Source organism: Dendrobates tinctorius, unplaced genomic scaffold (assembly GCF_039654945.1).
Source record: "Dendrobates tinctorius isolate UK_male_01 unplaced genomic scaffold, ASM3965494v1 ptg000293l, whole genome shotgun sequence".
NCBI lineage: Eukaryota > Metazoa > Chordata > Amphibia > Anura > Dendrobatidae > Dendrobates > Dendrobates tinctorius.
In genome coordinates this window covers 25,666,593-25,693,064 of record NW_027361960.1, presented here as the reverse complement: position 1 = coordinate 25,693,064, position 26,472 = coordinate 25,666,593, and the positions used below count along the sequence as shown (strand labels likewise).

At 43.2% G+C, this 26,472-nt stretch overlaps 1 long non-coding RNA gene across 1 annotated transcript in view; it reads left to right on the top strand.

Moving 5' to 3' along the window:
• The first annotated feature begins 4,065 nt into the window (after window positions 1-4,065).
• Window positions 4,066-26,472, top strand: part of LOC141072960 (uncharacterized) — a 146,882-nt gene continuing 124,475 nt past the window's right edge. The window contains exon 1 of the long non-coding RNA XR_012226912.1: window positions 4,066-4,085. This is a non-coding gene — a long non-coding RNA (uncharacterized lncRNA). The remainder of the gene's footprint in view (window positions 4,086-26,472) is intronic.

Sequence of the window (26,472 nt, the reverse complement as noted above, 5' to 3'; positions counted from 1 at the left end):
CGCCATTTCGGCGGATTTTAACTGACACAAAAAAACTGATGTGTGAAACAGGCCTAAGCCTCTAGGAGAGAAAAAGAGCAAGCAGTGAAGCCTGCCTGTGGCCATCAGCTGGTGGATGCTTCCGGGGAGCAGATGATGGGCTAGAGAAGCCCCCCAACGAGGGAAGTGAATGAGGCATAGGATGAAGTGCTCCATCAGCCTGGCTCTAGGACATGTGCAGTACTGAACCCTCATTGTTTAGCATGGATCTCCCTGACAGCTGTGGACTTTTTCTCCCCCTACTCTGCATTTTCAGTGTGATCACCCCTCACACATCCCAGCAGCGTCGCCCACCGGGGAACCGGAGGATTCTCCGGTGGGCCCTGGCATCTGGTGGGCCCTGGCACCTGCTGGCATACAGGGCCAGCAGTTGCCTAGGGCCCCCGCTGCTCCAGGGGCCCCCAGCCAGTGGTGTGTCGCACACCATGCAGCTGCTATGGGGGCCCCTGCCAGCAGAGCAGCAGCGGGTGTCAGGAGGCAGGAGCCCCTGTCCCCGCTGCTAAAGAGAAATGAATATTCACTGCGAAGCAGTGCATATCATTTCAGGTCTCCACACCCCCAGAGGCCCCGCCCCCAGCCCAGTAAGCCGCTCTGCAGACTACAGCGGTAAATCAGGGCCGGCGCCGCCCTCAGTCCTCTCTGCTCCTGGCTCACAGCCAGTGCGCGATGACGTCACTACATCACGCACCCGCTGTGTGTCTGGCAGAGGGGGAGCTCCTGACACTGAAGCCGGGATCAGCATGGGAGCGAGGAGGAGAGGTGAGTATTGTGTTTTGGTTTTTTTTTTTTATATCTCTCGCTCTCTCTCTGTCTCTATCTATCTCTATTTCTCTATATATCTCTCTCTCTATCTCTCTTATATCTATCTTTCTATCTCTATCTATTATCTATATCTATCTATCTCTATATCTATCTCTATCTATTATCTATTTCTATATCTATCTCTATCTATTATCTATATCTATATGTATATCTATCTCTATCGCTCTATCTTTATATCTATCTTTCTATCTCTACATCTATCTCTATATCTATCTATCTCTATATCTATCTATCTCTATATCTATCTATATATATCTCATCTCTATATCTATCTCATCTCTATATCTATCTATCTCTATATCTATTATCTCTATATTTATTATCTATCTAGCTACCATCTATATCTATCTATCTTTATCTATATATATATCTCTATCTAATATCTATATCTATCTATCTCTATACCTATCTATTTATCTATCCGTTATCTATCTCTATATCTTTTCTCTGTATCTATCTATCTCTATATCTATATCTCTCGCTATCTATCGCTCTATATCTATATCTATCTCTATATCTATCTTTATATCTATATCTATAAATCTATCTCTATCTATCTCTATATCTATCTCTATTTCTCTCTATATCTATCTCTATATCTCTATAGCTATCTATCTATCTATATATCTCTATCTATCTCTATATCTATCTCTCTGTATATCTATCGCTCTATCTCTTTATCTGTCTTTCTATCTCTATATCTATATATCTATCTATATTTATCTATTTATCTCTATATCTTTTCTCTGTATCTATCTCTCTCTATATCTATACCTATCTATCTCTATATCTATTATCTCTATATCTATATCTATTTCTCTCTATATCTCTATATCTATCTATTTATCTCTATCTCTATATCTATCTCTCTGTATATCTATCTATCTTTCTATCTCTATATCTATCTCTATATCTATCTATCTTTCTCTATCTATCTATTTATCTCTATCTATTATCTATATCTATCTCTATCTATCTCTATATCTATCTTTCTATCTCTACATCTATCTCTATATCTATCTTTCTATCTATATCTATCTATATCTATATCTATCTATTATGTCTATCTATCTAGCTATCTCTATTATCTATATCTACCTATCTCTATATCTTTCTATCTTACTCTATCTCTATATCTATCTGTTATCTCTATATTTATTATCTATCTTTATCTATCTATCTCTATCTATTATCTATATCTATCTATCTATTTATCGATCTCTGTATCTATCTCTCTCTATATCTATCTCTCTCTCTATCTACCGCTCTCTCTATCTCTATCTATCTCTATATCTATTATCTCTATATCTATCTACCTATCTATCTCTATATCTATCTCTATATATATATATATCTGTTTCTCTCTATATCTATCTCTATATCTCTCTCTCTATAGCTATCTATATATTATCTCTATATCTATCTATCTCTATATCTATCTATCTATCTCTATATCTGTTCTCTATATCCATATCTATCTATCTAACACTATATCTCTATATCTATCTCTATATCTCATTATCTATCAATCTCTATCTCTCGCTCTTTATCCATCTATCTATTGATCTATCCATCTATCTCTATATCTATCTCTATATCTATCTATTATATCTATCTATTATCTCTATTATCTATATCTATCTATCCATCTATCTATCTCTATCTATCTCTATATCTATCTTTCTAACTCTATATCTATCTATCTCTATACATATCTCTATATCTAGCTATTATCTCTATATCTATCTGTCTCTATATCTATCTCTATATCTATCTATCTATCTATCTCTATATCTATTATCTCTATATCTATCTATCTATCTCTATATATCTCTATATCTATTTTTATTTATAGCCATCTATCTATATATATTTATCTCTATATCTATCTATATATGTCTATATTATTATTATTATTATTATTATTATTATTATTATTATATCTGTATATCTCTATCTATTATCTATCTCTATCTATTATCTATCTATATATCTATCTATCCCTATATCTTTCTATCTATAGCCATCTATCTCTATATCTATCTATCTATCCATTATCTATTTTCTATCTATCTCTATATCTATCTACCTATCGATCTATCTATATTTCTTTCTATATCTATCTTTATATCTATCTCTATCTATCTCTATCTATCTCTATGAATCTTTCTATCTATATCTATCCATTATCTACTTTCTATCTCTATATCTATCTATTTCTACATCTATCTTTCTATCTATATCTATCTAACTCTATATATATCTATATAGCATTATACCCTATGAGGGGGCAGCATTATACCCTATGAGGGGGCAGCATTATTCCCTATGAGGGGGGCAGTATTATACCCTATGAGGAGGCAGCATTATTCCCTATGAGGGGGGCATTATTATACCCTATGAGGGGGGCATTATTATACCCTATGAGGGGGCAGTATTATACCCTATGAGGAGGCAGCATTATACCCTATGAGGAGGGCAGCATTATACCCTATGAGGGGGTGCATTATTCCCTATGAGGGGGGCAGTATTATACCCTATGAGGGGGGCAGTATTATACCCTATGAGGGGGCAGTATTATACCCTATGAGGGGGGCAGTATTATACCCTATGAGGGGGCAGTATTTTACCCTATGAGGGGGTGCATTATTCCCTATGAGGGGGGCAGTATTATACCCTATGAGGGGGCAGCATTATACCCTATGAGGGGGCAGCATTATACCCTATGAGGGGGTGCATTATTCCCTATGAGGGGGTGCATTATTCCCTATGAGGGGGTGCAGTATTATACCCTATGAGGGGGGCAGTATTACACCCTATGAGGGGGGCAGTATTATACCCTATGAGGGGGTGCATTATACCCTATGAGGGGGTGCATTATACCCTATGAGGGGGTGCATTATTCCCTATGAGGGGGGCAGTATTATACCCTATGAGGGGGGCAGTATTATATTCTATGAGATGGCTGCCTTATATTCTATGAGATGGCTGCATTATACTATGTGAGGGGGCTGCTTTATATTCTATGAGGGGGCTACCCCAACTCCTGCTACATAATTAAGACATGTACAACCTTATACCCGGATATTAGCGTGTTTTACCGCATAATTGGTGGTCTGGTATTTAACTCTATGCAGCTACATAGTGGGCCCCAAGAATGATTTTCTCTGGTGGGCCCAAGGTGTTCCAGTCCGACGCTGCATCCCAGCAAGTACTAAGGATTGGTGAGTACTGCTGTTCCCTGGTGACAGGTGGGGGAAGACTCTGATGCAACTTTGCAACTGTGCACTGGGTACTTCTCAGGTAGCAATCATGTAAGCAAACATCATAAATAATCCTCAATGAATTGTGCAAAGTATGAAGTTTAAGAGTGTGTGCACACGCTGCGGATTCTGCTGCGGATCCGCAGCAGTTTTTGCTGCAGTGTACAGTACCATAATATCCTATGGATATTAAAAACCGCAGTGCAGACGGTGCGGATTTTTCCGCGCGGTTTTCCTGCGGTTTCTAAACCGCAGAAAGAATTGACATGTCAATTCTTTCTGCGGATTCCGCTGCGGTTTGCCATCTCCTCCATTGTGGAGATGAAAAACCGCAGGCCAATCCGCAGGTAAAACCGCAGGTCTTTTGACCTGCAGATTTACCTGCGGATTTTACAAAATCCGCGCAGCCAAATCCGCACCCCAATCCACAGTGTGTGCACATACCCTAATGCCCACCTGGAAAAGCTGGGTGATTAGCAGTATTGCTCTTTGTTATGGTTATTATTAATTATTTTGATCTCCCCCCCCCACCTTTATATGGAAGTGTGTAAAGTATCACTGGATAAATAAAGATAAATACACATTATTAGATTAATATATGCTGTAATGCAGTGAATATTACACAGCTTTTCTTGGTGCAGATAAACAAATTCCAATTTATCGCTGGACATTTTAGCTCTTTGCAGAACTCTGGTAAAGCTGGGTGATTAGTAGTATTGCTCATTTTCCATATCACACCCCCCTCCATACCATTTATTCTGACCACTCGTATAAAAGCGTTTGATGCATCACTGGATGAATAGCTTTGACATTCAGCTATTTGGAAAAGCTCGGTGGAAACACCACCACTATTAAAAATGTATGTGTTTATTTGTGATTCAGCATTTGCAAATCACATCTGTACCAGATCTGTATCTGGGAGGCATGCAATCTATTATATACTGCTCAAAATAAATAAAGTGAACACTTAAACATAGGATCCTATGTTTAAGGGTTCCCTTTATTTTTTTGAGCAGTATATATAATATATATATATACACACACACACACACTGATAATTTAGCACAGTGCACCTCACATTGCTTTCGCTTGACAGTAATATGGGAAAGCTGGATGATGCCCCCTATAACGTTCCTGTACTGGACATCAGTCCTCTCTGGGAACCAAGATGAATAATATTCCTAAATAAAATTTTTGGGGGGCTAAAGTTTTGCAATCCAGTATTATGCTAAAAGCATAATGTCTACAACCCAGCTTTCCGCGTGGAGCGAAAGGAATAGCCTTAGTTATCAAAGTTGTCTCTAAAAGAAAAGCTGTTTTTTGCTGTCCATAGCAACCAATCACAGCGCAGCTTTCGCTTTACCAGAGCAGTTTACAAAATGAAAGCTGAGGTCTGATTGGTTGCTAGTAGCAACGAAGACACAGTTTCTTATTTTTGACTGTTTAGATAAATGGAGGCCCTCTTGATTTGCTATTTTATCTATTCGGGAAATGCTGTGTGGCAATGTTGGATGTTACCCAGCTTACCCTGGAATAGATACAGGTTAAATATGTCCGATTTAGAAATTGTGGTCATTTGGCACAAGAACCTTCATGTGATATGGATAATTGGATGGTCAGGAAATATATATATACACACACAGTACAGACCAAAAGTTTGGACACACCTTCTCATTCAAAGAGTTTTCTTTATTTTGATGACTATGAAAATTGTAGATTCACTCTGAAGGCATCAAAACTATGAATTAACACGTGGAATTATATAATTAACAAAAAAGTGTGAAACAACTGAAAATATGTCTTATATTCTAGCTTCTTCAAAGTAGCCACCTTTTGCTTTGATTACTGCTTTGCACACTCTTGGCATTCTCTTGATGGGCTTCAAGAGGTAGTCACCGGAACTGGTCTTCCAACAGGCTTGAAGGAGTTCCCAGAGATGCTTAGCACTTGTTGGCCCTTTTGCCTTCACTCTGCGGTCCAGCTCACCCCAAACCATCTCGATTGGGTTCAGGTCTGGTGACTGTGGAGGCCAGGTCATCTGGCGTAGCACCCCATCACTCTCCTTCTTGGTCAAATAGCCCTTACACAGCCTGGAGGTGTGTTTGGGGTCATTGTCCTGTTGAAAAATAAATGATGGTCCAACGAAACGCAAACCGGATGGAATAGCATGCCGCTGCAAGATGCTGTGGTAGCCATGCTGGTTCAGTATGCCTTCAATTTTGAATAAATCCCCAACAGTGTCACCAGCAAAGCACCCCCACACCATCACACCTCCTCCTCCATGCTTCACGGTGGGAACCAGGCATGTAGAGTCCATCTGTTCACCTTTTCTGCGTCGCACAAAGACACAGAGATTGCAACCAAAGATCTCAAATTTGGACTCATCAGACCAAAGCACAGATTTCCAATGGTCTAATGTCCATTCCTTGTGTTCTCTAGCCCAAACAAGTCTCTTCTGCTTGTTGCCTGTCCTTAGCAGTGGTTTCCTAGCAGCTATTTTACCATGAAGGCCTGCTGCACAAAGTCTCCTCTTAACAGTTGTTGTAGAGATGTGTCTGCTGCTAGAACTCTGTGTGGCATTGACCTGGTCTCTAATCTGAGCTGCTGTTAACCTGCGATTTCTGAGGCCGGTGACTAGGATGAACTTATCCTCAGCAGCAGAGGTGACTCTTGGTCTTCCTTTCCTGGGGCGGTCCTCATGTGAGCCAGTTTCTTTGTAGCGCTTGATGGTTATTGCCACTGCACTTGAGGACACTTTCAAAGTTTTCCCAATTTTTCGGACTGACTGACCATCATTTCTTAAAGTAATGATGGCCACTTGTTTTTCTTTACTTAGGCTAGTTTCACACTTGCTTTTTTTTGCAGCGCGTTTTTCCCGCAAAAAAACGCATTGAAAAAACGCATACATAAGCATACAACTGCTGCGTTTTTTTCAAGCATTTTTATGAGCATGCATGAAAAAAACGCAGCGTTTTTATGCGTTTGTATGCGTTTTTACCGCGTTTTTACCGCGTTTGCATTTTTTTCAAACATTTTTAGGTGGCCCCTCACACTACCCAAACCATGACTTTACTAACCCTAACCCTGACCCTAACCCTAACCCTGACCCTAACCCTAACCCTGACCCTAACCCTTAACCAAATCATACTTAACCCTAACCCAAACCCTAAACCCTAACTAACCCTAACCCTAACCCTAACCCTGACCCTAACCCTAACCCTAACCCTAACCCTAACCCTGACCCTAACCCTAACCCTAACCCTGACCCTAACCCTTAACAAAACCATACTTAACCCTAACCCTGACCCTAACCCTAACCCTGACCCTAACCCTTAACCAAACCATACTTAACCCTAATCCTGACCCTAACCCTAACCCTGACCCTAACCCTTAACAAAACCATACTTAACCCTAATCCTGACCCTAACCCTGACCCTAATCCTTAACAAAACCATACTTAACCCTAACCCTGACCCTAACCCTAACCCTGACCCTAACCCTAACCCTAACCCTGACCCTAACCCTTAACAAAACCATACTTAACCCTAATCCTGACCCTAACCCTGACCCTAATCCTTAACAAAACCATACTTAACCCTAACCCTAACCCTGACCCTAACCCTAACCCTGACCCTAACCCTTAACAAAACCATACTTAACCCTAATCCTGACCCTAACCCTGACCCTAATCCTTAACAAAACCATATTTAACCCTAATCCTGACCCTAACCTTGACCCTAACCCTGACCCTAACCCTAACCCTGACCCTAACCCTTAACAAAACCATACTTAACCCTAATCCTGACCCTAACCCTGACCCTAACCCTTAACCAAACCATACTTAACCCTAACCCTGACCCAAACCCCAACCCTAACCCTGACCCTGACCATAACCCTAACCCTAAACCCCCTTAACTAACCCTAACTCTAACCCAAACCCCTAAATTCCATGGTTTAAAAAAAAAAACGCATATGCAAAAAAAACGCATACATGAGCATGCCAGTGCGCACATATGCGCATCCATAGGCTATAATGGCCATTTTTAGCGCAAAACATGCGCATATGTGCGCATGCGCTTTTTTGCAGGGCCAAAAAATGCAACATGCTGCGTCTGGAAAATCCCAACGCACACCCCAAAAAAATGCAGCGCATGAAAATCGCATACATGCGCTAACCAGCGCGCAGGTATGCGCACCCATGTTAAATATAGGGGAAAAAACGCATGCGCAGGTATGCGTTTTTTTCCAGCGCTAAAAAACGCAAATGTGAAACCAGCCTTAGCTGCTTTTTTCTTGCCATAATACAAATTCTAACAGTCTATTCAGTAGGACTATCAGCTGTGTATCCACCAGACTTCTGCACAACACAACTGATGGTCCCAACCCCATTTATAAGGCAAGAAATCCCACTTATTAAATCTGACAGGGCACACCTGTGAAGTGAAAACCATTTCCGGTGACTACCTCTTGAAGCTCATCAAAGAGAATGCCAAGAGTGTGTAAAGCAGTAATCAAAGCAAAAGGTGGCTACTTTGAAGAACCTAGAATATAAGACATATTTTCAGTTGTTTCACACTTTTTTGTTAATTATATAATTTCACATGTGTTAATTCATAGTTTTGATGCCTTCAGAGAGAATCTACAATTTTCATAGTCATGAAAATAAAGAAAACTCTTTGAATGAGAAGGTGTGTCCAAACTTTTGGTCTGTACTGTGTGTGTGTATATATGTATAAATATATATATATATATATTTTTTTTTTTTTTTCTTTTCTCCAGCTTGCCTATGATGGGGGGTCTGGGATATGATAAATACAATTGCCTTTGCGCATTTTCAATGTTTTTGTTAAAGTCAATGTTATACAAGTGACAATACATCAGAAGACCCTATTAATAGAATACCCCTTTAAGGAGGAACATCCCAGGTGGTCTAGAGGTTGGGATCTCTAGTTATTTCAGATTTAAAGTGATATTCCACTTACAGTAATTTTTGAGATGGCTTCTGATCACATACTGTAGATGAGGGGCTAGAGGCTGAGAACCAGCCATAGCTGTAATATCCATGTACTGTATGTCCCCCTAAAGAGGTAGACAGAGCTTTAGGTCCACTGAGGAGGGTCTTGGAGTGATATCCATGTCATTGAGCATGTTGTCAAAGGAGAGGGCTTTATCTATAGCTATCTATTATCTATATATCTATCCATCTATCTATTTATACCATATCCATCTATCTCTCTATCTATCTATCTCTATATCTATTTATCCATTATCTATCTATATATATATATATATATATATCCATCTATCCATAGATCGATCGATCGATCGATCTATCTATCTATCTATCTATCTATCTATCTATCTATAACATTATACCCTATGAGGGGGTGCATTATATTCTATGAGTGGGTCCATTATATTTTATGAAGGGGGGCAGCTTTATACCCTATGAGGGGGCAGCATTATACCCTATGAGGGGGTGTATTATACCCTATGAGGGGGGAAGCATTATATTCTATGGAGGGCTGCATTATATTCTATGAGGAGGCTGCATTATACTATATGAGGGGGCTGCTTTATATTGTATGAGGAAGGCTACCCCAACTCCTGCTAAATAATTAATATTTGTACTACCTTATATAATACCCAGATATTAGCGTGTTTTAGCACACAATTGGTGGTCTTATATTTATTTCTACGTACCTACATAGTGGGCCCCAAGAATGAGTTTCTATGGTGGCCCCAAGGTGTTCCAGTCCGACGCTGCACGGTGCCATTCTTCCCCGGCACAGAGCGGTCATATACCGCTCCTGCTGGACATTCTGAAGTCTATGCTGACTTCACGCCTACGGAGCAGAGACTTCTTCTCTGGTCTCCTCTGCCCCGGGCCTCCAAAAGATTTTATAAGCTTCTAGAACTATTTCTATATGCTGGAACAACCCACAGCATTTTCCTTGGAATCTCTCGCCCCTTACGCTAGAGTAAATACAGAAGGCTTGTAATCAGTTGTTAAATGACCTAGCTATAGGTCAGTGGCTTGCAAAAGTATTCACCCTTACCCCTTGACATTTTTTGTGTTTTGTTACCACACAACATGGATTTTCATTGTTTTTTGAGGGTTTTGAGACTCCAAAGCTATTTAAATAAAATATCGGCTTTATTAATGCAAAAAAAGGACACAGAATAAGAACAGGTCAAATCCAATAGGTAGTTTAGATGGGACACACAATAAATTAGTTACCCTGAACAGTGAAGACACAGACCAGCAACATGATTGATTATAGACTATTTAATCAGGGGACTCTCAAGAAAAAAAACATTTCATGCAAAAATACATATCTTGATGGGCCTAGAATGGTCCTATAAGAAATACTCAGATGAAAGTCATGGAAAATTTGCAAATAATTATGCACTAGCACCAGGCCCAGGGGGATCCAATGATACCAAGGAGGGGATATCGCTGTAAACAACATGAATAGACAAAAATGCTGCTGCAGAGATTGCACATAGCCCGTATAGTAGAAAAGTCTGAATGAGGGTAACAACTTATCTTATATGCGCCTGCGCAAGTCTAATCATGCCGACAGCACAAGACCTCATTGAATCAAGGGATAGTAACACTATAATATAAAACCCTGAGGGTCCCGTGCTACACAAAAAAGCCGAGAGTCACAAAAAGAACCACAAAAGTCATTGCAAGTATTGTACTTAGACCATAGACACAAGTATTCACTTCTTAAGACATACCTATCATGGCGGTATTCTCACCGTCTCACCGTGAAATGCGTGTTGGGGTTTCCTGACCAGCATATCTTTTCATCACGCCATGATGGGTAGGTCTTAAGATGTTAATACTTGTGTCAACAGCCTAAGTGCAATACTTGCAATGACTTTTGGTTCTTTTTGTGACTGTCAGCCTTTCTGATTATTACCCTCCTACCGAGCGGTACTCTCTGATGGACTGGGCTTCAGATGAAGTACTATAGACCTACACTCATCGCAGATGAGTACAAAATCATTCTTCTGTCTCTAATATGAGCCATGCATGCTAGCACTTCTACATTTGTGACGATAGTTGCATTACATATTTGTGCTTCCACTGTGATATTCAGTTGTTGAGGGTTGGAGAGTGGTGGTCATATTTTTATTTATATATATATATATATAATATACACACACACACATTATTATTATTATTTATATTGTGTGCACATTTTTGCTTTGTTTCTGGTTTTATATGTACATATATTTTGGGACCTACACCACTGGGCCACTATATGAAAGGAGTAGCTGACTGTAGCCTATTACATCTAGTTTGCCTCCACCTTTAGGAATTGTCAGGGATCTCATATCATGCGATACATTTATGTGAGTCACTCCATTTAGTCCCAGAGACATCTGCAATATTGATCACCTATGTGATCGCTCTTCCACCATATTTGTTTATTTTACTACACATGAGGACTAGGGTACATTAGGAACTTTAGGGCCAGCTGCCACGGAGTGGGGGCGCCATACCGTGGAAACTTAGGGTGCCAACCTCAACTGTAAGGTAGGGCATCCATTAGGGATTTATAGGGCCTACTAGCCCACATACTGTATTATTCATCCCCAGTGTCTGCAGTTTTTGTTTCCCTACTGCCCATATTTATTTCTTCTCTTTAATTTATGCACTTCCCCATTTAAATATTTTATACGTACTGTATCCCATCCTAGCATGCAATACTTTTAAATAACTTTTTATTAAAAGTAACATTTTAGAGGTCTTTTTTTCTGTTTTGGTTTTTCTAAAACATACAACTCTGCCCTTCAACTCTCCAAATAAACCTATTTCAACACCCTCATCACCTCACTATCCAATAATCCTAAACGTCTCTTTGACACTTTTCATTTCCTCCTCAATCCAAGCGTGCAGGCCCCAACCACGGATCTCCGCGCTGACAATCTGGCCAATTATTTCAAAGAAAAAGTTGACCATATCCGACAGGAAATTTTCTCCCAATCCTGTCATATCTTTCACTCCTCATTTAAACAGGTCACTCACCATACATCCATTACTTAAAAAACCATCCCCCGACCAAAACTGTGCTGCTAGCTATAGACCTGTCTCTAATCTTCCCTTCATCTCTAAACTCCTGGAACGCCTGTCCACTCCCGTTTTATCCGCTATCTCTCAGATCACTCTCTTCTTGACCCTCTACAATCCGGTTTCCGCTCTTTACACTCTACTGAAACTGCCCTCACTAAAGTCTCTAATGATCTACTAACGTAATAATAGAGTGGTAGGCGCACTACTATCAGTAAATGATTACAAAAAATGTGTAAATGAGTTGCAAAACCTAGTCTGTATATCAATGCACCAAAGGTCCCCACATTTACGGGTCCTAACACTAAATCCTAATACTGAAACGTGGGGACCTTTGGCGCAGGTTACGGGCTCATATATTTTGGCCAAAATATCAGCTAATACCTCACATTTTTATGGGTTTTTTTCACTTTTATTCAGGATGAAGTTGGGCCCATTTGGTCTTGTAAATTGCTGTGTCTGTTTACATGGCATGCATTTTGATAGCGCTGGGCAGCCCGCCTGATCTAATAGAAGGGTGTAACTACTAGGCTGTTAACCTGGATGCTGTGCATTGCCATAGTGTGAACAGCTCCGCATACAAGTTTTTATTGTGCATCAATATACCAAGCAACCGCCCCCTCCATGTATTGGTAGGCTGTGAGCGGCTGCTTCATCGGTATTCTTGCACCTGTGTTGCCATCTTAATTATATGGGTCCACTGCATCCTGATAGTGCATTTGTCTGGAGGCCTGGACAGGTAAGCATCTCTGCTTTTTTGCTGTGTTTTTGTATTATTGGAGGATTTTCAAGTCCTCTTTTTGTGCTATTTCAGCATCATTGGATCTAGCCAGTGTTACTGGCACTTACCGATGTCTGAGCAGGACCAGGCAATGACAGCCTTTATACTTGCCATGGGACTGTATGATTTTAACCGAATGCCGTTTGGTTTGGCCAAGGCCTCTAGAACGTTTCAACGGAAGATGGAGAGGTGTTTAGATGACTTGAACTTTGAAGCAGCCACACTCATCCATTTAGATCAGGATTCCCCAACTCCGGTCCTCAAGGCCCACCAACAGGTCATGTTTTCAGGATTTCCTTAGCATTGCCCAGGTGATAATTGCATCACCTGTACAATACAGGGGAAATCCTGAAAACATGACCTGTTGGTGAGCCTTGAGGACCGGAGTTGGGGAACCCTGATTTAGATGACATCATAGTTTATGTTGCTTCATTTGAGGACCATCTACAAAGACTGGAACAGGTGTTGAGTCGCCTTCAAAGTCATGGTTTAAAAGTGAAGCCTCAGAAATGTCATCTGTTTCGCACTCAAATCGAGTACCTGCGTCATGTCGTTTCTGCTGAAGGGGTAACACCATCCCGAGAGAAAATGGCTGCAATGCAGGATTGGCGTACCCCAACGACGGTGAAAGACGTCCGAGCGTTCTTGTGGCTGACCGGGTATTATCGACATTTTGTGAAGAATTTTACCCACAGAGTGAACCCGCTGTTAGAACTTTTGAAGGGAGTACCCTCAGGCACCAAGAACCAGACTATTCGAAGGGAAGACCATCAGGAAAAGGCGTTTCAAGATCTGAAGAAGGCATTGACTGAAGCACCTGTGTTGGTTTATGTGGACTTCTCTCAACTATTCATTCTTCACACCAACGAAAGCTTGCATGGACTTGGGGTCCTGTTGTCGCAGATGCAGGACTGGAGAGGGAAGATGATTGCTTATGCGAGTCGGTCCCTTCATGATTCCGAACAAAATCCCGACAATTACAGTTCCTTCAAGCTAAAGCTGCTGGCGTTGGTGTGGGCTATGACGGAAAAGTTCGCAGAATACCTATCCGGGTCTGAAGTACTGGTGCGCACCGATAATAACCCTTTGGCTCATCTGGAAAATGTGAAAATAGGAGCTCTTGAGCAACGATAGGTGGCTAAGATGGCAAAGTTTCAATATAAAATCGTCTACAAAAGAGGGGCTGAGAATAATCGTGGTGACACCTTATCCAGGATGAAACATGGGAAACCTGGGCGCAGCCGAGATGAGGAATTAGAAGATGAGGAGGATCCCAAGTTCCGAGATTCTGCCAGGACGGTGGCAGCTACGTAGGAGCAGATGCAAGTGTTGGCCCGAGAGGGTATCTTGGGATGATCACGTGATGAGTGGGTTTGGTTACAATAGGAAGATGGGGAACTTGCTCAACTGAGACAGTGGGTGATGTCTAAGCAACTTCCGAGTCAGAGAGAGAGAGGCCCTGTCTCCAGAGACTCTGCGGATTCTTCGACAGTGGGAAAGACTCCAAATGAGAAATAGACTGCTGTAACAGAAGATCCAATTACAACAGGAACTGGGTGTTACCTGGCAAGTGGTAATTCTGGAAACGCTGTTGTCTAAGGTGAACACAAAGGTGCATGAAAGCACACTTCGGCCAAGAGAAATCCTTTCCGTGGTTACGATTAGTTTATCATACTCGACTGAAGGCCGTTGTGGAAGAGACCTGTAGGCTATGCAGGATTTATCAGTTGGCAAAACCACAAGAGCAGAGAGCTCCCACACTAACCATTGTGACTTCTGCTCCTCTGGAGGTGCTAATGATAGACTTCCTGACTATTGGGTTGGCTCATCAAGGGTACGAGCATTGTCTGGTAATAACGGACCACTTTACGAAGTTCGCTGTGGTGACTCCAACATGTGATCAGACTACCAAATCCGCCGCGCATGCCATCTGTAAGAATTTCATTCAAGAATAAGGCTGCCCAAACCGAATTCATTCTGACCAGGGGGCCTGTTTTCTAGGGAAAGTGATGGAAGAATTACACCGTCTGTACCAGATCGAGAAGTCTCGCACAACGCTGTATCATCCTCAGGGAAATGGAGCCTGCGAATGGTTCAGCCGCACCCTGATTCAAATGCTGAGAACACTGGAAGAAGACCGGAAGGCCGGATGACCCGAGTTCGTAGCGGAGTTAGTATGGGTGTACAACAACCGAACATATCGAACCACCAGTTATACTCCATATACCTTGCAATTTGGCTGTTCAGGGAATGAGATCACCAAGCTGGAGCTGGATCCAGAGGAGGACTACCCATGGATGGGGGTGTCCACCTGGGTTTGAGAACATCGCCATCGTCTACAGAGTTTGCATCGCCTGGTGTGGACCAGATTTCAGGAATTAGAGCATGATGAAAGAACTCCACTGCGGGGGACAGATCTCCACGCTGGGGACTGTGTACTAGTACGGGAAAAACATCCTTGAAACAAACTGGAGAACCGGTGGAAGAGAAACCCCTATTGGGTGAAACAGCGATTCAACTCTGAAAGGCCCTTGTACGAAATTCAGCCTGAAGGGGGAGAGAACTCCGCCACTCTTATAGTTCACGGAAATGTGCTTCGGCCCTGTCTGTCAAAGGATCCTGATCAAGTGGAGCAAGATGGTGCAATTGGATCAAGAGGTGCAAGATGCTCCTGAAGTACCTCCACCAGTCGTAGTAGATTATGAAGAGGAAAAAAGTCCTGAATGGCCACCCAAAGATTTACGGGAGGGACAAGTACCTGAAGTTCCTGAGGAGTCTGCCCCAGTGGAAACAGACTCACTCCCACCCTCACCTATGCAACCTGACTCGACCACCCAAGGCGACTCGACTACTCCTTCTGACTTACGGCACTCCAAACGAACAACAGCCGGAATGCCCCTCAATCGATACAATCAGGACCAATTTATTTGGTAGCAAACTGTCCAGGAAAAAGAAGACTGCCCACGCGTTTTTCAAGAACACTCTCCCATCAAATGTCGAGCAAAAGAAGAGGTGGAGTGTAGGAAGATGGACCGGGCCCGTGGTACCTCTGTCGCGTCGGTTCCGGAACTATCGGGGCTGTCACCATTGTTGCCGGGGGGGGGGAATCTTTTCTGACCCAGAAAGAGCTTTGCACTCAACAGTAGGGGGTGTGTCAGGGATAAAAGGGACGGTGCGCAGGAAAGCGAGAGACACTTGGCGGGAAAACAGAATACGCAGCAGGAGAAGGTTATCTCACTCTCCTTGGAGCAATGCGATAGCCCAGGCCCGCGCTGTAGTTCCAAACCTATGCACACACTGACTGTGAGCGACGAGTAGATGTGTGTCTGCTCATCCCTGTCACTGATAATCCGTCTCACACCATTCCGCTGATTGCTGCGGGCGTGCGGCCTAAGTCTGACCAGGTCAATCATACAGAACAGAGTAGATGCACGCTCAGGCTGTACCACAGACTGTGCCACAACACGCACGGCGTCCCAGGAACACAGGACCTCGCTTAGGACAGCCAGAATACGCCACTTTCGTCGGGAGACAGTGCCTCAACTTCCTTCAGGATCATGCCAGAGACTTCACACGTCACCATGGGATTTCAAGACGCATGGGCGTGGGAAGCAGTGAATATCATTTCACGGTCTCCACTCCCCCAGAGGCCCAGCCCCCCAGCCCAGTAAGCCGCTATGCGGCTGTAAATCAGGGCCGGCACCGCCCTCAATTGTAAAGGGAGAGAGCGTCAGCGTAAGATGATGCTCTCTCTCCCATCAGTCCCCTCTGCTGACTCACAGCCGCTGCGTGATGACGTTGGAGAGGTGAGTATTGTGATTTGTTTTTTTTAATATCTATCTCTCTCTATATCTATTTTTCTTTCTCTTTATCTATCTCTATATCTATCTCTATATTTATCTCTATCTATCTATATCTATCTATCTATCTATTTCTATCTGTCTGTCTCTCTATATTTATCTCTCTCTATTTCTATCTATCCATCTCTATATTTATCTCTCTCTATTTCTATCTATCCATCTCTATATTTATCTCTAGCTATCTATCTATTTCTATATCCATCTATCTCTCTAATATCTGTCTATTTATCTATATCTATCTCTATATCTATCTATCTCTCTCTATATCTATCTCTATCTATCTCTATTATCTATATCCATATATCTATCTATAGCTATCTATCTATTTATCCACTATCTATCTTCTATCTATATATCTATCTATCCATAGATCTATCTATTTATCCCATATCTATCTAACTTTATATCTATCTATCATTATACCCTATGAGGGGGGGCAGCATTATACCCTATGAGGGGGCAGCATATTCTATGAGGGGGGCAGCATTATACCCTATGAGGGGGGGCAGCATTATACCCTATGAGGGGGGGCAGCATTATACCCTATGAGGTGGGCAGCATTATACCCTATGAGGGGGGCAGCATTATACCCTATGAGGGGGGAAGCATATTCTATGAGGGAGGCAGCATTATACCCTATGAGGGGGTGCATAATACCCTATGAGGGGGTGCATTATACCCTATGGGGGGGCAGCATTATACCCTTTGAGGGGGCACCATATTCTATGAGGGAGGCAGCATTATACCCTATGAGGGGGGGCAGCATTATACCCTATGAGGGGGCAGCATATTCTATGAGGGGGCAGCATTATACCCTATGAGGGGGGCAGCATTATACCCTATGAGGGGAGCAGCATTATATTCTATGAGGGGGTGCATTATACCCTATGAGGGGTTGCATTATATCCTATGAGGGGGGGCAGCATTATACTCTATGAGGAGGGCACCATATTCTATGAGGGGGGGCAGCATTATACCCTATGAGGGGGGGCAGCATTATACCCTATGAGGGGGGCAGCGTAAAACCCTATGAGGGGGGCAGCGTAAAACCCTATGAGGGGGGCAGCGTTATACCCTATGAAGGGGGCAGCATTATACCCTATGACGGGGGGGCAGCATTATACCCTATGAGGGGGGCAGCGTAAAACCCTATGAGGGGGGCAGCGTAAAACCCTATGAGGGGGGGCAGCGTTATACCCTATGAAGGGGGCAGCATTATACCCTATGAGGGGGCAGCTTTATACCCTATGAGGGGGCAGCATTTTTTTCTATGAGGGGGCAGCATTATACCCTATGAGGAGGCAGCATTATACCCTATGAGGGGGTGCATTATATTCTATGATGGGGTGCATTATAACCTATGAAGTGGGCAGCATTATACCCTATGAGGGGGGCAGCAGTTTATTCTATGAGGGGGCAGCATTATACCCTATGAGGAGGCAGCATTATACCCTATGAGGGGGTGCATTATACCCTATGAGGGGAGCAGCATTATATTCTATGAGGGGGTGCATTATAACCTATGAGGGGGCAGCATTATACCCTATGAGGGGGTTCATTATACCGTATGAGGGGGCGCATTATACCCTATGAGAGGACTATATTCTATTAGATGGCTGCATTATATTCTATGAGGGGGTCCACATTATATTCTATGAGGGGGTTGCAGTATACTATATGAGGGGGCTGCTTTATATTCTAAGAGGGAGGCTACCCCAACTCCTGCTACATAATTAAGATTTGTACTACCTTTTATTATACCCGGATATTAGCGTGTTTTAGGCTATGTGCCCACGTAGCGTTTTTCAAGCGTTTTTTTCCTGCGCAGAAACGCGTGCCCTTGCCAGGGAAAACGCAGGCGCTTTTTGACACACGATTGTCAAGCGTTTTAACATGCGTTTTCCTATGCGTTTTTGCAATTACAGTGTATGTATGCGGAATCACATGCGAGTCCGCACAATTAATGAACATGCTGCGTTTTTTTCCGCTAAGCGTTTCCGCAGCGGAAGAAAACGCACCATTAGCACAACATGTGCGTTTTCCATTATATTACATTGGATGTTTTTCTTAAGCGTTTCCGCAGTAGAAACGCTTGTCTAAAAGCGCTGCGGAAACGCTTAAAAAATGCAACGTGGGCACACAGCCTTACCGCACAATTGGTGGTCTTATATTTATCACTATGTAGCTACATTGTGGGGCCCCAAGAATGATTCTCTGGTGGGCCCAAGGTGCTCCAGTCTGACGCTGCAAGAACGTACTAGTGACATCAGGCATCACAGGAATACACAGATCTCTAGACATGTACATGAGAAGCATGTCTATGTGTTCATCATGCTAATATTCATACTAGTATGCTAATTCTCTGTGTAATGAATATATTTTATATAACTATTAGGACTCGCAAACACGAGCGTATCACTCGGACGAGTGCAATCTAATGCTTTATCGAATAGCACTCAGCCTAATGTTACACTATGGGCAGTGCAGAACTGTGTTTTTTTTCTACAGACTGTACCAGTTTGTGGAAAAAAAACACAGCATGCATCAGATCATGCGCATCCATTCATACATACTATGGGAAGCCCAGTGTGGGCTATTCTGATTAACCTTTTTTTGACAATAAAAATATTTTATTTTCTGTTTTTACCAGTTCTTGCGTACATAGACTTTCTTCACTGATTGAAGAGGGGAAATGACACAGAATTCAATAAGCATGTATTGTAATGGCATCATAAGTTATTCTGCTCAGCTTATGATGGTATGTGTTGACATCAGGGGTGTACCGTCCATAGCGGGAGCCCACGTGGCTGCCATGTGACCTATGGGTCACAGGGCCTTGTCATCACACGTTCAGGTGTATCCGCATCCCCATGACGTGGATACCGTTAAATAGAATGGGGAGTCAGGCAGCTGAAAGTTCAGTGATTGACCATTAAGCCTGTGCCTGTGAGTCTGAGACTCTGTGCACTGTAGGCGCAATAACATCACGCCTGCAGTGTGGTGCCTCAGTACTCACAATGCACAGAGCACAACTGTCTGCCTGAAGGATGAGGAGCTGCGGTGAGATGAGCAGTGTTATGTTGTTTTTTTTTTTATGTCAGTAATTTTGGTAGCATCATACTAAGAGAGTACTCTTAAGGGAGTTTTACACATAGCGATATCGCTAGCAATATCGCTAAAGCAGCACCGATTTGGTGACGCAGCAGCGATATCGCTAGCGATATCGCTATGTGTGATACTTACCTCCGACCGGCTCCCCCGCTGTCTGTCGTTGATCGCGCAGCTCCATTTCTCATCGGGCGCTTCCTGCTGGGCTTCCTGCTGGCGCCGAGGAGCGACGCGTGGACGCGGACGGGAGGACGTCAGGATCGCCGCGTCTGAAAGGTAAGTAACGACTGCTGTATCGCTGCGAGATCTGCCTGTGTGGCAGCTCACTAGCGACCATTTAGCGATGCACCAGCGATCCTGACCGGGTCATATCGTTGTCGGGATCGCTGGTACATCGCTAAATGTAAAAGGGGCCTTTATACTAAGTTGGAGGCTGGAAGAGGCCATCATGCTGGGTGGGCCATTCTATTGAGTGGGGACTAGTAGGAGCCAATATACTGAGTGGGGGGCTGGTGTGGGCCATTATACTGAATAAAGGACTGTGAGAGCCCCCATACTGAGTTTGGGATTGTGGGGGCTCCTATATTGAGTGTTCTGCTGTGGGGGTCCTCATTCTGTGTAGGGGACTGTGGTGGTCTCATACTGTGTGAGGAGCTGCGGGGGCCATGATACTGAGAAGGGAGTTGTGTGGGCTATTACATTGTGTGAGTTACTGTGAGGGCCATTATACTGTGTGAGGAGCTGTGGGGGTTCATAATACTGCATGATGGGCTCCAGGGGCCATCATATTGAGTGGGGGCTCGCCTACTAAATAGGGGGCTGTGGGACCCTCATTCTGTAAAGCCCTCATTCTGTGTAGGGGCCGTCATTCTGTCTGGGTAGCTTTTGTGGGCCCTCATACTGAGTAAGTGGCTGTGAGGGCCCTCATTGTTAGTAGGTATATATGAGACCTTGATACTAAGTAGGGTGCATATTGAAAGGTGCCTCATATTGACAAGCTATCACACTGTGTGAGGGCGTAGCTACCACGTTCGTAGCGGTCTCCACTGAGACCGGGCCCGGTGGGTCAGGGGCCCGGCAGATCAGAGGCACGCCAATACCAGCAAAAGCTTCAACTGTATGTGCGTGCGCCACAATATATGCTGCCTGCCTGGGCCGCCATCAGGGTATTACTACCTTTACTGACGTATGTGGCCCGATGAGCAGAGGGGGCCCGCAGCAGGCCCCCTCTGTTCTGCTCACCGGGCCCACAGTGGCAGGATCCTGCCGCTTCAGTAACTGATCGCACGTCCTCCAACGCACGATCAGTTAAAATCTATTGCCATGCAGGAGATTCCTCCCGCACGGCAACAGTTAACAGCCGCCAGCAAGTCACAGGCCGTCAGCGCGCATGTCGCCAACCTATGACGTCATTGTCATACGCCAGAACAACGCTGCGTGCATCAGCCAAATCGTGGATGAGGACATCGCTGAAGCTCGGCTAGGTCAGGAAAACTTTTTTTTTGTAAAGCCGCAGTATTGGGCACATTATACCGGTATGGGGGTGCATTATACTACTATAGGAACTGGGGGACAAAGGGGATGCATTATACTGCTATGGGGCTGCTGCATTTTATACTGCTATGGGATTGCTGCATTTTATGCTCCTATTGGGTTGCAGCATTTTATACTGCTATGGGCTGCTGCATTTTGTACTCCTATGTGGATGCTGCATTTTATACTCCTATGGGGCTGCTGCATTATACTATATATGTGTAACGTGCTACTGCAGTACACACACACGCACGCACGCACGCACGCACACACACACACACACACACACACACAGCGTGGTATCAGAAACAGAAAAACCAGAAGCAGAGTCCAGAGATCAAGCCGAGCCATACACAAGTCCAGGTAATCAGGGGCAGGAGGAACAGTAAAGGAATACAGGTCAGAGGCACTAGCTTGGAAGCTTGCAATATAGCTGACGCTGCCCACAGGCTGGAGGCAGAAGGGATTAACCCCCGCATGACCAGTCCAAAGAGACGACAGCAGAAAACAAATTCAGGACTGGATCATGACAATATTACTATGGGTTGCATAATACTTTATAAGAGGACTATGAGGTGCTTTTTACTACTATGAAGTACTATGGGGTTAATTATACTTTATCGAGGACTATGGGCTGTGCATTATACTTTATGGGTGACTATGGAGGTGCATTTGATTATACTACATGGATGACTATGAACTGTGCAGTATATTATATAGAGGACTATGGGAGTGCATTATATTATATGGAGGACTATGGGGGTGCATTATACTTCTTATATGGATCCCCATGACTTCTATGTAAGCCCCTGATGAGTATAATGGTTTTTTTCTTTTATACATTGCAGAACGGGGGACAAATATATACCAGGATGGGGCACCGGATAAGGGACATATAACAAAATGGGCAATGTATATACCAGAATGGGGTCAGGATAAGGCACATATATACCAGGATGGAGGGAGCATATATAATTTATTCAGGATGGCAGGGGGCCCAGTCTAAATCGTGCACCGGGGCCCATCATACTCTAGTTACCCCACTGGCGAAATGAATAGGAAAAATGTGAATTTGGGTGGAAAATATTTTGGCATGAGGGGGTGCCCCATTTGAAAGTTTGCACCAGGGCCCATAACTTTGTAGTTACGCCACTGGTAGGGGTCATCATATTGTATGTGTGGAGGGGGAGGACTATAGCGATATCATTGCATGGGAGGGCACTTTAGGGGTATCATGGAGATATGCTGTGTTAGTGACATCATATACATTTGCAGGAGGCACTGTGGAGTCATCATAATGTACACGAAAGGTAAAACTGTGATGGGGATTCATTATGGGGATACCATGAACAGTGTGTGTGGATGTGAGCATTTTTGGAAGCATGATACTGTATCGCTGTAAAGAACACTAAGGGGCAACAATTGAGACATCATTACTGTGCACATGTCACAATACATGCAATAATGGCTGAAGAAGTTGGAACACTTGACATTGTTCCAGAAAATGAAATTTCTCGCAGAAAATTATTGCAATTACACATGTTTGTTTCCTTTTCGTGAATTGGACAACACACACACAAAAAAAAAGAAAATTGGAAATCATATTGCACATAAAACTCCAAAAATGGGCCTGCCAAAACTGTTGGTATGTTTCCAAAATTTTGAGGAAGCAACTTTGTTTCAATCATGTAATGCTCATTCAAACTCACTTGTGGCAAGTAACAGGTGTGGGCAAGATGAAAATCACACCTGAAACTTGATAAAAAGGGGAAAAGTTAACTCAATCTTTGCCTGGTGTATCTGTGTGTGCCACACTAAACCAGAAAAAACAGAAGGAGGAGAAGAGAACCGTCTGAGGACTTGAGTACCAAAATAGTTGAAAAATATCAACAATCTCAAGTCCATCTCCAGAGATCTTAATGTTCCTTGTCCATGGCATGCAACTTAATGAAGAATTTACAACCCATGGCAGTTTAGCTAATCTCCCTGGATGTGGACAACAGAGAAAAATTGATGAAAGATTGCCAGGTAGAATAGTCTGGATAGTGGATAAGCAACCTCAATCAAGTTCCATATAAACTCAAGCTGTCCTGTAGGCTCAGGGTGCATCAGTGTCATTGTGAACTATCCGTCAATATTTGAATGAAATATAATGCTATGGCACCCACTGCTCACACAGACATAAAAAAGTTAGACTACAGATTGCCAAAATGTATGTGAATAAGCCAGAAAACTTCTTGTGGACAGGTAAGGCCAAGATAGTTTTTTGGTAAACCACATCATTCTACTGTTTACTAAAAAAGAAATGAGGCCTATAAAGAAAAGAATAGTCAAATATTGTAGAGGTTCGTAGATGTTTGGGGGTTTCTTTGCTGCCTCTAACTCTAACACATTTGAGTGTGTCCAAGGCATCATGAAATCTGAAGATTACCAAAGGATTTTGGGTCGCAATGCAGTGACCAGTGTCAGAAAGCTGAGTCTGCATCCTAGGGCATGTGTCTTTCAACAGGTCAATTAACCCAAACATACTTCCAGAAGTTCTTAGAAATGGACGGAAACAAAGCACTCTAGAGTTCTGAAGTAACCAGTAATGAGTCTGGAACTATATCCCATTGAACACCTGTGGAGAAATCTTAAAATTGATGTTGGGAGAAGGCACCCTTTAAATGTGAGAGACCTGGAGCAGTCTGTAAAAGAAGAGTGGTCCAAAATTGCAGAGGGTAAGAGGTGTAAGAAGCTTGTTGATGGTTGGTTATAGGAAGCAATTGATTGCAATTACTTATTCCAAAGTGTGTGCTGAAACTAAATATTAAGTTTAGGGTGCCATTAATTTTGTTTGCCCTATTTTGGGGGTTTTGTGTGAAATTATATCCAATTTGGCTTTTTTCTCTGTTTTTTTGTGCTGTTGCAATGCACACAAAGGAAACAAACGTGTATAACAAAATGTGTAATTACAATAATTAGGAGAAATACTTCATTTTCTGGAACAATTTAATGAGTGCCATCACTATATATGTATATATATATATATATATATATATATATTATTCTTCGGACTGTAAGACACACTGGCCCATAAGACGCACCCCAAATTTTGGGATGGAAAATAGCAGAAAAAAGAGATTTTTATAAGATGGGGGTCTGTCTTATTGTCCAAATTTAAAGTATCTTACCTGAGGGCCAGCGGTAGTACAGCAGGGTCAGAGGAGTCATGGCCCCTTCCTCAGGAAGCCAGGGGCGGCAGATGTGGGGCAATGCTGCATTCCCGGGGTGCAATGCTGTGGGTCAGGTGTCGGCAGTGAGGCAGAGCACCAAAGCAGGGTCCTTTCTTCAGGATGCCGGTTGCAGAAATGTGTCCACGCTGCAGCCCGGTGACCACGCTGTGACACGGTGTATCACCGGTTTCCCTGCGGCCATCTTCCTGAAGCCGTGAGCCACCGGAGGCTGCGCTTTCTTCAGATTGAGATCTTGGTGGCCATTTTCCTGAAGCTGAGTTCCCTAAAGCTTCCAACGGCCCACAGCTTGAGTTTGAGGAAGATGGCTGCAGGGAAACCGGTGATGCACTCGGCGTGGACACCGGACTGCGGCATGATCACCGGGCTGCGGCATGGACATATGTCTGCCGCTGGCATCCTGAGGAAGAGTCCCTGCTCAGGTGCACTCTGCACCGCCCACACTGCAACATCGCCACATCTCTGCCTCCACTACACCACTGCTGCAACCCCCCGATATGCGTGCGTTCGCACTGTAAGACGCACCCCCCATTTTCCTCCCAAATTTTTTTTTAAAAAAGTGTCTCATAGTTCAAAAAATACGGTATATTTTATATATATATATATATATATATATATATATATATATAAAATATCTTTATATTATATATATTTTATTTATAGAATAAAATCTGCGCCATCAATACATATGCCATGCCAGTTATCAGATACCCTGCTGGCATAGTGTGATGGCCAAATGAAGAGATGGAAGCTGCAGATGTGAAGACATGAAAGCTCCTCACAATGTATGGAGGTCTCGACCCTAAGTCTAACACCCAAAGATTGTATACCAACTGTGAGGTAGCGCTGTCATTTAAGTAGGGGATCACTCACTTGGCAGTCACAAAATCAGATCCAACACAGGTTTTTCCATAACCCAGTATAGTCCATGCGGTTTATTAAACCTCATAAACCATGACCAGCAGTATATAAACGGCATAGCTTCCATGACAGAGCTTCACTCTGTTAGCAATGTCCAATACGCAGGCTTTTCAGCCTCACAGTTATATCTCACCCCGTCAGCGTTCTCTCATGGTTGCTTCTCCATACTGCAGACATTCATTCCCTCCAGGGAACTCTCAGGCACTTGCAGCCATTACTCACAGCGTCCACACATGCTGTCAGGCAGGAAGTCCCATCTCAGCGGGACCTTCCACACTGGACCAACCTGGTCCAAGCATTCACCCCCATGTGACCTACCCTGGCCACATTATATGGTCCATAGCCACACCCACCGGGTCACATGACTGACCTCATCACAGGTCCTTCACACACACATACAGTTGTGGCCAAAAGTATTGACACCCCTGCAATTCTGTCAGATAATACTCAGTTTCTTCCTGAAAATGATTGCAAACACAAATTCTTTGGTATTATTATCTTCATTTAATTTGTCTTAAATGAAAAAACACAAAAAGAATTGTCCTAAAGCCAAATTGGATATAATTCCACACCAAACATAAAAAAAGAGGGTGGACAAAAGTATTGGCACTGTTCGAAAAATCATGTGATGCTTCTCTAATTTGTGTAATTAACAGCACCTGTAACTTACCTGTGGCACCTAACAGGTGTTGGCAATAACTAAATCACACTTGCAGCCAGTTGACATGGATTAAAGTTGACTCAACCTCTGTCCTGTGTCCTTGTGTGTACCACATTGAGCATGGAGAAAAGAAAGAAGACCAAAGAACTGTCTGAGGACTTGAGA